Raw genomic sequence first — 17,896 nt, forward strand, 5'->3', positions numbered from 1 at the left:
TCCATTAGGTGGATGTAACCAAATACAAAGAATATATAGGAGATGTCCATTAGGTGGATGTCACCAAATACAAAGAGTATATAGGAGATGGCCATTAGGTGGATGTAACCAAATACAAAGAATATATAGGGGATGTCCATTAGGTGGATGTCACCAAATACAAAGAATGTATAGGAGATGTCCATTAGGTGGATGTCACCAAATACAAAGAATATATAGGGGATGTCCATTAGGTGGATGTCACCAAATACAAAGATTATATAGGAGATGTCCATTAGGTGGATGTAACCAAATACAAAGAATATATAGGAGATGTCCATTAGGTGGATGTCACCAAATACAAAGAGTATATAGGAGATGGCCATTAGGTGGATGTAACCAAATACAAAGAATATATAGGAGATGGCCATTAGGTGGATGTAACCAAATACAAAGAATATATAGGAGATGTCCATTAGGTGGATGTCACCAAATACAAAGAATATATGGGAGATGGCCATTAGGAGGATGTAACCGAATACAAAGAGTATATAGGAGATGGCCATTAGGTGGATGTAACCAAATACAAAGATTATATAGGAGATGTCCATTAGGTGGATGTAACCAAATACAAAGAATATATAGGAGATGGCCATTAGGTGGATGTCACCAAATACAAAGATTATATAGGAGATGTCCATTAGGTGGATGTAACCAAATACAAAGAATATATAGGAGATGTCCATTAGGTGGATGTAACCAAATACAAAGAATATATAGGAGATGTCCATTAGGTGGATGTAACCAAATACAGAGAATATATAGGAGATGTCCATTAGGTGGATGTCACCAAATACAATGAGTATATAGGAGATGTCCATTAGGTGGATGTAACCAAATACAAAGAATATATAGGGGATGTCCATTAGGTGGATGTCACCAAATACAAAGAGTATATAGGAGATGTCCATTAGGTGGATGTCACCAAATACAAAGAATATATAGGGGATGTCCATTAGGTGGATGTCACCAAATACAAAGAGTATATAGGAGATGTCCATTAGGTGGATGTAACCAAATACAGAGAATATATAGGAGATGTCCATTAGGTGGATGTCACCAAATACAAAGATTATATTGGAGATGGCCATTAGTTGGATATCACCAAATACAAAGATTATATAGGAGATGTCCATTAGGTGGATGTCAACAAATACAAAGAGTATATAGGAGATGGCCATTAGGTGGATGTAACCAAATACAAAGAGTATATAGGAGATGGCCATTAGGAGGATGTAACCAAATACAAAGAATATATAGGAGATGGCCATTAGGTGGATGTAACCAAATACAAAGATTATATAGGAGATGTCCATTAGGTGGATGTAACCAAATACAAAGATTATATAGGAGATGTTCATTAGGTGGATGTCAACAAATACAAAGAGTATATAGGAGATGGCCATTAGGTGGATGTAACCAAATACAAAGAATATATTGGAGATGGCCATTAGGTGGATGTCACCAAATACAAAGAGTATATAGGAGATGGCCATTAGGAGGATGTAACCAAATACAAAGAATATATAGGAGATGGCCATTAGGTGGATGTCACCAAATACAAAGATTATATAGGAGATGTCCATTAGGTGGATGTAACCAAATACAAAGAATATATAGGAGATGTCCATTAGGTGGATGTAACCAAATACAAAGAATATATAGGAGATGGCCATTAGGAGGATGTAACCAAATACAAAGATTATATAGGAGATGTCCATTAGGTGGATGTCATCAAATACAAAGATTATATAGGAGATGTCCATTAGGTGGATGTAACCAAATACAAAGAATATATAGGAGATGTCCATTAGGTGGATGTCACCAAATACAAAGAGTATATAGGAGATGGCCATTAGGTGGATGTAACCAAATACAAAGAATATATAGGGGATGTCCATTAGGTGGATGTCACCAAATACAAAGAGTATATAGGAGATGTCCATTAGGTGGATGTCACCAAATACAAAGAATATATAGGGGATGTCCATTAGGTGGATGTCACCAAATACAAAGATTATATAGGAGATGTCCATTAGGTGGATGTAACCAAATACAAAGAATATATAGGAGATGTCCATTAGGTGGATGTCACCAAATACAAAGAGTATATAGGAGATGGCCATTAGGTGGATGTAACCAAATACAAAGAATATATAGGAGATGGCCATTAGGTGGATATCACCAAATACAAAGATTATATAGGAGATGTCCATTAGGTGGATGTCACCAAATACAAAGATTATATAGGAGATGTCCATTAGGTGGATGTAACCAAATACAAAGATTATATAGGAGATGTTCATTAGGTGGATGTCAACAAATACAAAGAGTATATAGGAGATGGCCATTAGGTGGATGTAACCAAATACAAAGAATATATTGGAGATGGCCATTAGGTGGATGTCACCAAATACAAAGAGTATATAGGAGATGGCCATTAGGAGGATGTAACCAAATACAAAGAATATATAGGAGATGGCCATTAGGTGGATGTCACCAAATACAAAGATTATATAGGAGATGTCCATTAGGTGGATGTAACCAAATACAAAGAATATATAGGAGATGGCCATTAGGAGGATGTAACCAAATACAAAGATTATATAGGAGATGTCCATTAGGTGGATGTCATCAAATACAAAGATTATATAGGAGATGTCCATTAGGTGGATGTAACCAAATACAAAGAATATATAGGAGATGTCCATTAGGTGGATGTCACCAAATACAAAGAGTATATAGGAGATGGCCATTAGGTGGATGTAACCAAATACAAAGAATATATAGGGGATGTCCATTAGGTGGATGTCACCAAATACAAAGAATGTATAGGAGATGTCCATTAGGTGGATGTCACCAAATACAAAGAATATATAGGGGATGTCCATTAGGTGGATGTCACCAAATACAAAGATTATATAGGAGATGTCCATTAGGTGGATGTAACCAAATACAAAGAATATATAGGAGATGTCCATTAGGTGGATGTCACCAAATACAAAGAGTATATAGGAGATGGCCATTAGGTGGATGTAACCAAATACAAAGAATATATAGGAGATGGCCATTAGGTGGATGTAACCAAATACAAAGAATATATAGGAGATGTCCATTAGGTGGATGTCACCAAATACAAAGAATATATGGGAGATGGCCATTAGGAGGATGTAACCGAATACAAAGAGTATATAGGAGATGGCCATTAGGTGGATGTAACCAAATACAAAGATTATATAGGAGATGTCCATTAGGTGGATGTAACCAAATACAAAGAATATATAGGAGATGGCCATTAGGTGGATGTCACCAAATACAAAGATTATATAGGAGATGTCCATTAGGTGGATGTAACCAAATACAAAGAATATATAGGAGATGTCCATTAGGTGGATGTAACCAAATACAAAGAATATATAGGAGATGTCCATTAGGTGGATGTAACCAAATACAGAGAATATATAGGAGATGTCCATTAGGTGGATGTCACCAAATACAAAGAGTATATAGGAGATGGCCATTAGGTGGATGTAACCAAATACAAAGAATATATAGGGGATGTCCATTAGGTGGATGTCACCAAATACAAAGAGTATATAGGAGATGTCCATTAGGTGGATGTCACCAAATACAAAGAATATATAGGGGATGTCCATTAGGTGGATGTCACCAAATACAAAGATTATATAGGAGATGTCCATTAGGTGGATGTAACCAAATACAAAGAATATATAGGAGATGTCCATTAGGTGGATGTCACCAAATACAAAGAGTATATAGGAGATGGCCATTAGGTGGATGTAACCAAATACAAAGAATATATAGGAGATGGCCATTAGGTGGATATCACCAAATACAAAGATTATATAGGAGATGTCCATTAGGTGGATGTCACCAAATACAAAGAGTATATAGGAGATGTCCATTAGGTGGATGTAACCAAATACAGAGAATATATAGGAGATGTCCATTAGGTGGATGTCACCAAATACAAAGATTATATTGGAGATGGCCATTAGTTGGATATCACCAAATACAAAGATTATATAGGAGATGTCCATTAGGTGGATGTCAACAAATACAAAGAGTATATATGAGATGGCCATTAGGTGGATGTAACCAAATACAAAGAGTATATAGGAGATGGCCATTAGGAGGATGTAACCAAATACAAAGAATATATAGGAGATGGCCATTAGGTGGATGTAACCAAATACAAAGATTATATAGGAGATGTCCATTAGGTGGATGTAACCAAATACAAAGAATATATAGGAGATGTCCATTAGGTGGATGTAACCAAATACAAAGAATATATAGGAGATGGCCATTAGGAGGATGTAACCAAATACAAAGATTATATAGGAGATGTCCATTAGGTGGATGTCATCAAATACAAAGATTATATAGGAGATGTCCATTAGGTGGATATCACCAAATACAAAGATTATATAGGAGATGTCCATTAGGTGGATGTCACCAAATACAAAGAATATATAGGAGATGTCCATTAGGTGGATATCACCAAATACAAAGATTCTATAGGAGATGTTCATTAGGTGGATGTCAACAAATACAAAGAGTATATAGGAGATAGCCATTAGGTGGATGTAACCAAATACAAAGAATATATTGGAGATGGCCCTTAGGTGGATGTCACCAAATACAAAGAGTATATAGGAGATGGACATTAGGAGGATGTAACCAAATACAAAGAATATATAGGAGATGGCCATTAGGTGGATGTCACCAAATACAAAGAATATATAGGAGATGGCCATTAGGTGGATGTCACCAAATACAAAGAATATATAGGGGATGTCCATTAGGTGGATGTCACCAAATACAAAGATTATATAGGAGATGTCCATTAGGTGGATGTAACCAAATACAAAGAATATATAGGAGATGTCCATTAGGTGGATGTCACCAAATACAAAGAGTATATAGGAGATGGCCATTAGGTGGATGTAACCAAATACAAAGAATATATAGGAGATGGCCATTAGGTGGATATCACCAAATACAAAGATTATATAGGAGATGTCCATTAGGTGGATGTCACCAAATACAAAGAGTATATAGGAGATGTCCATTAGGTGGATGTAACCAAATACAGAGAATATATAGGAGATGTCCATTAGGTGGATGTCACCAAATACAAAGATTATATAGGAGATGTCCATTAGGTGGATGTCACCAAATACAAAGAATATATAGGAGATGTCCATTAGGTGGATATCACCAAATACAAAGATTCTATAGGAGATGTTCATTAGGTGGATGTCAACAAATACAAAGAGTATATAGGAGATAGCCATTAGGTGGATGTAACCAAATACAAAGAATATATTGGAGATGGCCCTTAGGTGGATGTAACCAAATACAAAGAGTATATAGGAGATGGACATTAGGAGGATGTAACCAAATACAAAGAATATATAGGAGATGGCCATTATGTGGATGTCACCAAATACAAAGATTATATAGGAGATGTCCATTAGGTGGATGTAACCAAATACAAAGAATATATAGGAGATGTCCATTAGGTGGATGTAACCAAATACAAAGAATATATAGGAGATGGCCATTAGGAGGATGTAACCAAATACAAAGAGTATATAGGAGATGTCCATTAGGTGGATGTAACCAAATACAAAGATTATATAGGAGATGTCCATTAGGTGGATGTAACCAAATACAAATAATATATAGGAGATGTCCATTAGGTGGATGTCACCAAATACAAAGAGTATATAGGAGATGGCCATTAGGTGGATGTAACCAAATACAAAGAATATATAGGGGATGGCCATTAGGTGGATATCACCAAATACAAAGATTATATAGGAGATGTCCATTAGGTGGATGTCACCAAATACAAAGAGTATATAGGAGATGTCCATTAGGTGGATGTAACCAAATACAAAGAATATATAGGAGATGTCCATTAGGTGGATGTAACCAAATACAAAGATTATATAGGAGATGGCCATTAGGTGGATGTAACCAAATACAAAGATTATATAGGAGATGGCCATTAGGTGGATGTAACCAAATACAAAGATTATATAGGAGATGTCCATTAACCGCAATACTTACAAGACATATTAACACCCTTTATTAACAATCCTGATGACAACCCTTATCCTCTTCGACAAACTAGACTTTTTAATCCACCTATATGCAGAACAAATAACTACTTCGAAAGCTTCATCCCATCTATGTGCCGCACTGCTAATACTAATGATAAAACTCTACTAGAATCGAATACACTTCAAAATTTCAAGCTACACTTAAACAAAAAACAAAATCCATGAAATGGAATCGGTTAGAATTTTTAAAAATGAAGGCGATAGACGAGCAAATATACACAATTAAGAAATATATGTAGCGACCTAAATTTTGATTTGCATAATGACCACCTAAAAGACAGCCCAGAATGCACATGTACAAACCATTTAGAAACAGTATCCCATTTTTTTCAAGAATGCCCACTATACAATGACCTGCGTAATAATCTTTATAACTTTCTTGATAACTGTGCTGCTAACCATAATCATACTTCTATGGAAACCCTAGTAAATGGATGCTCGAGCTGTGATGGAAATACAAATAAACTGATGCTACACCAGATTCATTATTATATAGGTAAATCAAATTGTTTCAACTTATACAAAATATAAAATTACATGATGCCATTATATCAAATATATTTAGAAATTGATTATGTTATACATATTAAATGGACAGACTAGTAATTAAACTATTATAACCCCTGTTAGAGTCTGAATTCAGTTGAACACTGCTGTGAATGTACATGTATTTTCACTTGAATAAAATTTAACCTGCCATCACTTCATATTATTTTAATTTTCCTCTATGTACATTTCAATGTATCATTCATGCAGTATTTCCCTATTTCTTTTATGATTACAGGTACATGTATGATGTAGTGATATTTTTACTCTAAAAAAACACAGCTTGGTAGATATGACTTATGCAAAATTTTGCATACGGACATTTGGTCTATCTACCAAACTGTCTACTTAATAACTATGCTACTATTACATACATATAATTATGTTGATATGTGCTATTTTAATCTGCCATACCTTATAAATACAAATGTATGTTTTGTTTGTATGTGTGTCTGTATGTGTATCTGTATGTGTATGTCCAAAATTAATTAGATATATGTATACGAGTTATATCCCTCTCAATATGTGTAAATTTGCTGTTTGTTAAGTGTAAGTATATGTAATTCCATTTCAATTATCTGAATTAAATTTTCTACTTTTTCACTATTTGTCCACCTATAATATGGAGAGAATTTATTTAGGCCCTGCCTGTTATTCAATCCAATTGACCTTGTAAATAACACCTGTACATATATGTCAATAAAATTTGTTGAAATGAAAATGAAATGATGCCTCAGTTCTCACTTTGAGGCTATGACATTTACCTGGCATGTGTCGTACAAGAGACAAAAACGCTTACTCTTCCGAAACACATGGCCTTGTATTTTTTCAAAGATATCTATGTTAATATTTCATTTGTTCATATTTTGCCCCTATTCTGATAGAGTATGAGTCCGGAATATTATTTTGTTGAGGCTTCGGCATTATCTGGGTTTTTTTTCTTCTTTTTTTGGTAGTACGAGACACAACAAATATCGATACAAAAGAATAAGTAACAATAAATCTGCAATTTTTCAATATTTTGGTAGATGAATACTTTCCAAACATTACATAGTAATTTCTACACAAAAGTCTCAGTAGAACAACAAACAAAGTTGCATGATAACATCAGGATGCATATATTACTTCATTCAAGTTTAAAATAATGAATATACATTGAATTCAATTATATACATGATAATATGTATCTCAAAGTGGGAACTGGGGCATCATCCTCAATCACATGATAATAATAGTGAAAAAAAAAAAAAAAAAAACCCAGTTCTTGCTTTGCTCTAATATCAATTGTTTGCCTTTCCCCTATTTAGTGAACAATTTGGTTCGTGCGTATCTGCTGACAGTAAACACTGGTGGAGAACACCTGCGCATACGCCTTTCGTAACATACTGTTAGAAATATATATTTTTTCCTAAATTGTTTTCACATATTCGATATGTCAGCTCCAAAAATAGCAAAGAAAGACGAATCAGATGAATTAGTGTTGCATCCACCACAATTTTAGTGGTGTTACTAATATTTATATGCATATAAATCCGTGAGTAACGAAGCATCAACAAAATTATAATCCGAACTCAAAGTCGAATAAACTTCATGTAGGAGCAACAGCATAAACAAAAGAAAACTCGACGATATCCGCCTTGCAAATATACCGGGTTTTCATTTTTTCGGCATATTGTATCTAATTCTAGATTTAAAAGGTGCAACCTTATGTCATCTTATATGCCACATAAAAGTAAATACCATGACTTCAAAGTGATATATCACACATCATTCTTTATCACATCAAATAGGCATACTAATGAGTGCATTCAGAAACATCCACCTTTATAGCATACACGGATACGGAATATCTCTCAATGTGTATGGTTGTCTTTTTCATTTGAAGTCAAAGCTTTATTTCATGGTGCGGTTGCATATTTGAATATATAAGATCATGCAAACAAATCAATGACAGAGGAAAGATTAATATTCAAGTAGCAGCAATTGCTTGTATAGTATTTTAAGGACTTATTTAAAGAATTATTATCCAGTTATCTCTCAATCTTAATATCTTAAATAAAGGCATGGGTCAAAGAAGTAACAGTTGTATCCACTATGGTTTAATACTGACATTTTTGTCAAGTCTATTATTTTCAACCGTCATGCACATTATTTCATGATCTACTAAATGTAGATATATCCATGGTGCTTTTATTTCAAATATCACTTTTATAACCAAATATATTCATGAATGGTCAGATGTACTCAATAACGATGTCGTAGATTTTAAAAGATTACAAAAATATTATTTTACACAACAAAAGATGTGACCCTTATGTGGTTCCAATATAGAATTACACATATGATATTGGCAACCAACAGCTTATTTACAAAAATTAGTATACTTGATAATTCCCTCTATACTTTTTGTAAACAGACAGGAAACTATCATACACATTTTTGGTGAATGTGTACATGTGGAAGGATTGTGGAACCTTCTTGAGAAGTACAGTAGATATTTTTGGCAAACAGATGTGCTTATTAATTTAACGAAACGAGAATGTTTTGGGTTTTTTTCAATTTCTTTTTTCAATTTTTTTTATTCATTTTAATTTTTTTTTCCAAGACATACAAAAACATACATATATACATATGGGGAAGCATTACATACAATATATACTTTACAACAACATAACATTCTCCCTGGTGGTATAAAAAATATATTATGATATACAAAATGTATTAGATTAACTGAATGAGGTAGTTAGATTTATTATTAAAGTATACTGACTTTATCTTTGATTGAAACATTATAGAATAGCAAAGAATGTAATAGACTGGAATAAGGGTGGCGATTTGGAGGGAGGGGAGAGGGGGAACAACAACAAAGACAAAATGAGCAAATAACAAAAACAAAATGGATTTCTGTATACACATAAAGACACGGACATATGGATAAGGACATTGTAGACTGGTCTAACAAATATCAGTGAATTAGTATTTCGGTTACAGTTATTTGTTTATAAGTTGCTCACTCTACTGACTTCTTATATGGTTTGTTGCACTCTGAAAGATCTAGAAATATTGATGTGTTAGAACCAAGCTTAAATTTGCAACCAATCGTTTATTTGAGTAATATGATGTTCTTTATTTTCATAGTCCATAGTTGAAAAGAGAATTTTATGTGCTCTTAACTCAAATTTAATGTGATTTTTCAGATTGTCAAGATTTAGATCTATTTCCAGGCATTTGTTTTTGTATATGAAGTGTTTTATTATTAGAATTATAGGATTGTCTAAATTAATCTTTTGTTGCTTATAGATAAATTTGCCAAAAATGAATTATTGTTTATTAAATTTTCTAACCTAGATTCTTACTGATAATGTTTATTCTAAATCTTTCAATAAGATTGGATACATGGTCACATTCGCATAATATGTGTGTTATTATTTCAGGATGAATTTTAGAGAAGGAACATAAATTGTTATTCGACTTACCAATTTTAAAAAGAAAAGACTTTGTAGTGAGTGTTCTGTGATTTATTCTATACTGAAGCCAATGAAGTTTCGAACTAGTGGTTGTTTTGAAAGGGGAGATGTATATTTCTTTCGTGTGCACCTTTTTAGCTCACCTGGACCGAAGGTCCGGTGAGCTTATGCCATGGTGCAGCGTCCGTCGTCCGTCGTCCGTCCGTCAACATTTGCTTCAAATCGCTACTAGTCAAAAAGTTCTTATTGGATTTTGACCAAATTTGGTCAGAAACATCCTTGGCAAAAGGGGATTAGATTTTGCATAAATGGTGACTCTGACCCCCAAGGGGCCTGGGGGGCGGGGCCCAATAAGGGAAATTGAGGCAATTCCTTTAAATCGCTACTAGTCATAAAGTTATGAATGGATTTGAACCCAATTTGGTCAGAAACATCCTTTGGGGAAGGGGAACAGATTTTGCATAAATAGTGACTCTGACCCCCAAGGGGCCAAAGGGGCGGGGCCCCATATGGGAAATAGAGGTAATTCCTTCAAATCGCTACTAGTCATAAAGTTATGAATGGATTTGAACCCAATTTGGTCAGAAACATCCTTTGGGGAAGGGGAACGGATTTTGCATAAATGGTTACTCTGACCCCCAAGGGGCCAAAGGGGCGGGCCCATTAGGGGAAATAGAGGTAATTCCTTCAAATCGCTACTAGTCATAAATTTATCAATGGATTTTAACCCAATTTAGTCAGAAACATTCTTGGGGGAAGGGGAACAGATTTTGCATAAATGGTGACTTTGACCCCCAAGGGGCCAAAGGGGCGGGGCCCAAATGGGAAATAGAGGTAATTCCTTTAAATCGCTACTAGTCATAAAGTTATGAATGGATTTGAACCCAATTTAGTAAGAAACATCCTTTGGGGAAGGGGAACAGATTTTGCATAAATGGTGACTCTGACCCCTAAGGGGCCAAAGGGGCGGGGCCTAATGGGGAAATAGAGGTAATTCCTTCAAATCGCTACTAGTCATAAAGGTATGAATGGATTTGAACCCAATTTGGTCAGAAACATTTTTATGTGAAGGGGAACAGATTTTGCATAAATGGTTACTCTGACCCCCAAAGGACCAAAGGGGCGGGGCCTAATGGGGAAACAGAGGTAATATCTTTAAATCGCAACTAGTCATAAAGTTATGAAAGGATTTGAACCGAATTTGGTCAAAAACATCATAGCGGGAAGGGGAACAGATTTTGCATAAATGGTGACACTGATCCCTGAGGGGCCAAAGGGGGGCATGGCCCCATAAGGGAAATAGAGGTAATTCCTTTAAATCGCTACTAGTCATAAAGTTATGAATGGTTTTTAACACAATTTAGTAAGAAACATCCTTTGGGAAAAGGGAACAGATTTTGCATAAATGGTGACTCTGACCCCCAAGGGGCCAAAGGGGCGGGGCTTAATGGGGAAATAGAGGTAATTCCTTCAAATCGCTACTAGTCATAAAGTTATGAATGGATTTGAACCCAATTTAATAAGAAACATCCTTTGGGGAAGGGGAACAGATTTTGCATAAATGGTGACTCTGACCCCCAAGGGGCCAAAGGGGCGGGGCCTAATGGGGAAATAGAGGTAATTCCTTTAAAATCACTACTAGTCATAAAGCTATGAATGGATTTGAACCCAATTTGGTAAGAAACATTCTTGGGGGAAGGGGAACAGATTTTGCATAAATGGTGACTCTGACCCCCGAGGGGCAAAAGGGGCGGGGCCCCATATGGGAAATAGAGGTAATTCCTTTAAATCACTACTAGTCATAAAGTTATAAATGCATGTTGTAAACTCAGAGAGTCTGGACTTCATTATTTCTTTAAAGCAGTTGGGATCCCCACGCTATAACCATAAATAGCATAGTTTGAGGTTAACAAACAAAAGGAATTGAACATGAACATTATTTTGACATTTGGTCAAATCCAACCAGGTGAGCGATACAGGCCCCATGGGCCTCTTGTTTGTTTATTAAAATATGTTTAAGGTTTAGGGGTACTGCTGGTAATACAATAATTGGTTCGTGATTAGATGTTTGTTGATTTTTTCTAATAAATTCCTGAATAGAGTTTTTCAAACCTTGATAGTTCCAAAAGTTGGTTTGGATATTATACTTGTCCTTAACTTCATCAAAACTGCAAACGGATTTATCATTTTTGATAATATTATTATACTGAGTATACATTGAACACCTTTATCATACCATGATTTGTAAAATGTGACTTTTTTTATTAATCTTTATTTCACTATTGCACCACAAAGGATTTTCTGAAATATTAGTTTTATAAGTGTTGCTTGCATTAATGATTTTATACCAGGCTTCTAGCATTTCCTTCCAAAAAGTGTTACGGCAGTTATTTGACAATTGTATTATTTTTTCTGATCCTACATTTGAAAGCATGTCTTTATTAAAATAAGTTTCCATTACAATGCCCCAATTTCCTAATTTATTATAAATTCTTCTAATCCAAGTTATATTTAAGGCAATTATGTAGTGTTTCAAGTGTATCATTTTGAGTCCTCCCTCTATGTACTTCTTAATAATTATGTCTCTTTTTATTTGATCAGGTTTGTCGTTCCATAAATAGTTAAAAAAAAGTATATTATTTATTTTTTAACATATAAATCGTCAGGATTAGGCCGAGCAAGAAACAAGTGATTGAACTGAGATATTATTAAAGTTTTGATTACTGTTATTTTTCCAATTGGTGTAAGTATTCTTCTTTTCCATGCAGATATTAAAGACTTTAGCTTAGCTAGTTTCTTGTCAAAGTTTATTTTTTGTAATTCTATGAAGGTCAACGTCATATTCAAGGCCTAATAAAGTAAACCTAGTGCAACCCCAATTTAGATTAAAGTCAGTAAAGTAAGTATCTTCACTGTATTTTTTACTGCCAATCCCAATAACCTGGGGCTTGGAGAAATTCATTTTAAGTCCCGAAATGCTCGCAAAATATGTAAGGTTGTTAAGAGTTTCATCTAGAGATTTTTGGTTCCATCTAAAATAACGGTAGTGTCTGCAAATTGTGATAGCAATATGCCTTTTTCCCTTATCGACATACCTTTAATGCTATTATTATTTCTTAAAATTATTGATAGAATTACAGCACAAAGGAGAAAAATGTAGGACGAGATGGGGTCCCCCTGTCGGCACCCACGTTGTACTTCAACGAGAATGTTTTTCGTAAACGTGGTAAACTATATCAAGACCAAAACCTGGGTATATTGACATTTTCAAACAGAGTGAAAATGATGATATGTTATATAGAGGAAGTGTTTAGAAAGATATTTACTTTAATACTGAAAATATAAATACATGTACCTACTTGTAATGATACAAAGGAAGATGGAGATTACCAATGAAGTCAGTGACAGATATCTTTATTTGAGATCAATATATTTATTTACTTTATAAAATGCTAATATTGGTCAAAATACCCACATTTTACAATGAAAGTCTATGAGGATATGTCAAAGATATGTTAGTGAAATGTGTTTTGAATGTTGTGTATTGTATACAATGTGTTTAAAAAACAGATAACAAATTTCCAAAAGAAAGAGTAGTTCGTCTCGCTTTTAAACAAATCTGGAATACCTAAATTATGAATGATGTATGTCATGAAAAGGGATGATCTACGCTATTCAAAAGAACATGATACTCATATCAGGAATTTTTAATGCTTCGTAGGTATATACATGTGTACACTCACCCATCTATTTATCTTGCAAAGTTCACTAACGCGTCCCTTCGCCGAGATCAGGGTGATGAAAATTTAATGCAATTTCAATATAGAAAAAATATAACGGAAAATGCCCGAACATACATCGTCATTGTAAATGACTATCAAGTAACCATGTATCCTATAAAATCATTTCTATGCAAAAAAAACAAAGAAAACAATTTATGTATTTGGTGACATCCACCTAATGGACAACTGCTTTATATTCTTTGTACTTGGTGACATCCACCTAATGGACATCTCCTATATATTCTTTGTATTTGGTGACATCCACCTAATGGAAATCTTCTATATATTCTTTGTATTTGGTGACATCCACCTAATGGACATCTCCTATATAATCTTTGTATTTGGTGACATCCACCTAATGGACATCTCCTATATAATCTTTGTATTTGGTGATATCCACCTAATGGCCATCTCCTATATATTCTTTGTATTTGGTTACATCCACCTAATGGCCATCTCCTATATACTCTTTGTATTTGGTGACATCCACCTAATGGACATCTCCTATATATTCTTTGTATTTGGTTACATCCACCTAATGGACATCTCCTATATAATCTTTGTATTTGGTGACATCCACCTAATGGACATCCCCTATATATTCTTTGTATTTGGTGACATCCACCTAATGGACATCTCCTATATACTCTTTGTATTTGGTGACATCCACCTAATGGACATCTCCTATATACTCTTTGTATTTGGTAACATCCACCTAATGGACATCTCCTATATATTCTTTGTATTTGGTGACATCCATCTAATGGACATCCCCTATATATTCTTTGTATTTGGTTACATACACCTAATGGACATCTCCTATATATTCTTTGTATTTGGTGACATCCACCTAATGGACATCCCCTATATATTCCTTGTATTTGGTTACATCCACCTAATGGAAATCCACTATATATTATTTGTATTTGATTACATCCACCTAATGGACATCCCCTATATTTTCCTTGTATTTGGTTACATCCACCTAATGGCCATATCCTATATAATCTTTGTATTTTGTTACATCCACCTAATGGCCATCTCCTATATAATCTTTGTATTTGGTTACATCCACCTAATGGACATCCCCTATATATTCTTTGTATTTGGTGACATCCACCTAATGGACATCTCCTATATATTCTTTGTATTTGGTGACATCCACCTAATGGACATCCCCTATATATTCCTTGTATTTGGTTACATCCACCTAATGGACATCCCCTATCTATTCTTTGTATTTGGTTACATCCACCTAATGGACATCCCCTATATATTCTTTGTATTTGGTGACATCCACCTAATGGACATCTCCTATATATTCTTTGTATTTGGTGACATCCACCTAATGGACATCTCCTATATATTCTCTGTATTTGGTGACATCCACCTAATGGACATCCCCTATATATTCTTTGTATTTGGTTACATCCACCTAATGGACATCTCCTATATAATCTTTGTATTTGGTTACATCCACCTAATGGCCATCTCCTATATAATCTTTGTATTTGGTTACATCCACCTAATGGACATCCCCTATATATTCTTTGTATTTGATGACATCCACCTAATGGACATCCCCTATATATTCTTTGTATTAGGTTACATCCACCTAATGGACATCCCCTATATATTCTTTGTATTTGGTGATATCCATCTAATGGACATCCACTATATATTCTTTGTATTTGGTTACATACACCTAATGGCCATCTCCTATATAATCTTTGTATTTGGTTACATCCACCTAATGGACATCCCCTATATATTTTTTGTATTTGGTTACATCCACCTAATGGCCATCTCCTATATAATCTTTGTATTTGGTTACATCCACCTAATGGACATCCCCTATATATTCTTTGTATTTGGTTACATCCACCTAATGGCCATCTCCTATATACTCTTTGTATTTGGTGACATCCACCTAATGGACATCTCCTATATATTCTTTGTATTTGGTTACATCCACCTAATGGACATCTCCTATATAATCTTTGTATTTGATGACATCCACCTAATGGACATCTCCTATATAATCTTTGTATTTGGTTACATCCTCCTAATGGCCATCTCCTATATATTCTTTGTATTTGGTTACATCCACCTAATGGACATCTCCTATATATTCTTTGTATTTGGTTACATCCACCTAATGGACATCTCCTATATAATCTTTGTATTTGGTGACATCCACCTAATGGCCATCTCCTATATATTCATTGTATTTGGTTACATCCTCCTAATGGCCATCTCCTATATACTCTTTGTATTTGGTTACATCCACCTAATGGACATCCCCTATATATTCTTTGTATTTGATGACATCCACCTAATGGACATCTCCTATATATTCTTTGTATTTGATGACATCCACCTAATGGACATCCACTATATATTTTTTGTATTAGGTTACATCCACCTAATGGACATCCCCTATATATTCTTTGTATTTGGTGACATCCATCTAATGGACATCCACTATATATTCTTTGTACTTGGTTACATACACCTAATGGACATCTCCTATATATTCTTTGTATTTGGTTACATCCACCTTATGGCCATCTCCTATATAATCTTTGTATTTTGTTACATCCACCTAATGGCCATCTCCTATATATTCTTTGTATTTGGTGACATCCACCTAATGGACATCTCCTATATATTCTTTGTATTTGGTTACATCCACCTAATGGACATCCCCTATATAATCTTTGTATTTGGTTACATCCACCTTATGGCCATCTCCTATATAATCTTTGTATTTTGTTACATCCACCTAATGGCCATCTCCTATATATTCTTTGTATTTGGTGACATCCACCTAATGGACATCTCCTATATATTCTTTGTATTTGGTTACATCTACCTAATGGACATCCCCTATATATTCTTTGTATTTGGTTTCATCCACCTAATGGACATCCCCTATAATTTCTTTGTTTTTAGTTTCATCCACCTAATGGACATCCCCTATAATTTCTTTGTTTTTAGTGTCATCCACCTAATGGACATCCTCGCCTATGTATACTATCATGTAATCGGTGTCATCAACCTGATGGACATCCCTTACATATTCTTTTAATTTAAAGTAACTCTAGAAAGTTCTAATATTTTGCTCGCAGATGACATGCATCTTATAACTACATATGAACAAGTAAGGATTGGTGAATATTTTTATCGATGCCATTCAGTTATTGGACGTCCCTATACTTACATTTTGTGCCGAAATCCTTCAATTTTTTAAAGATAAAATACTGGCAATTCGTATTGATTTCGATATAATTGTAATAACCATTTATTTCCATGTAAAAAGCAAACACTTTTACGTCCAAAGCCATTTTCAATTGAAGAGCAGACGCCATTTGATCTTTCGATATATATATGCTTTCCACAGTCGCGTGATATTGTTAAAATTAATGTTTAATCATTTTTCAGAAATATTTTACTAAACATTCCATTTCTAATATATGATTTCGTAGTTTGATATAGGAAGAAAACTAATTAAAAAACCAAAAAAAACCCATAACAGTGGGTTTTAATCATAACATAGAAATCAGGCAACTACAGTCGATAAATGTAGATTTGGAGTCGATAACACTTTAGTCCATTAGGCGTATGTCATTTCCTGGCATCGGACTGGGGCAACCCTCTGCCGGAAGTTTACAATATCCAAGTCGATACAAATTACAAAATTGATACTGAAACAGATAAGATTTTCAAGAAATGCACCACAGAAATCGCACGTTGTTTTTGACTTAATTTCTTCAAATGCATTAAAAGTATTGTCTCTGGTACAAATACTATTGTCCCGGGTGTTAGCTATCGTCGAATTCATAGTATGTATGTTTAATTTGTATAAATATACTTTCCGCTATTTTTGTAATTTGCAATTTTATCA

Source organism: Pecten maximus, chromosome 6 (genome assembly GCF_902652985.1).
Source record: "Pecten maximus chromosome 6, xPecMax1.1, whole genome shotgun sequence".
In the NCBI taxonomy this organism is placed as follows: Eukaryota; Metazoa; Mollusca; class Bivalvia; order Pectinida; family Pectinidae; genus Pecten; species Pecten maximus.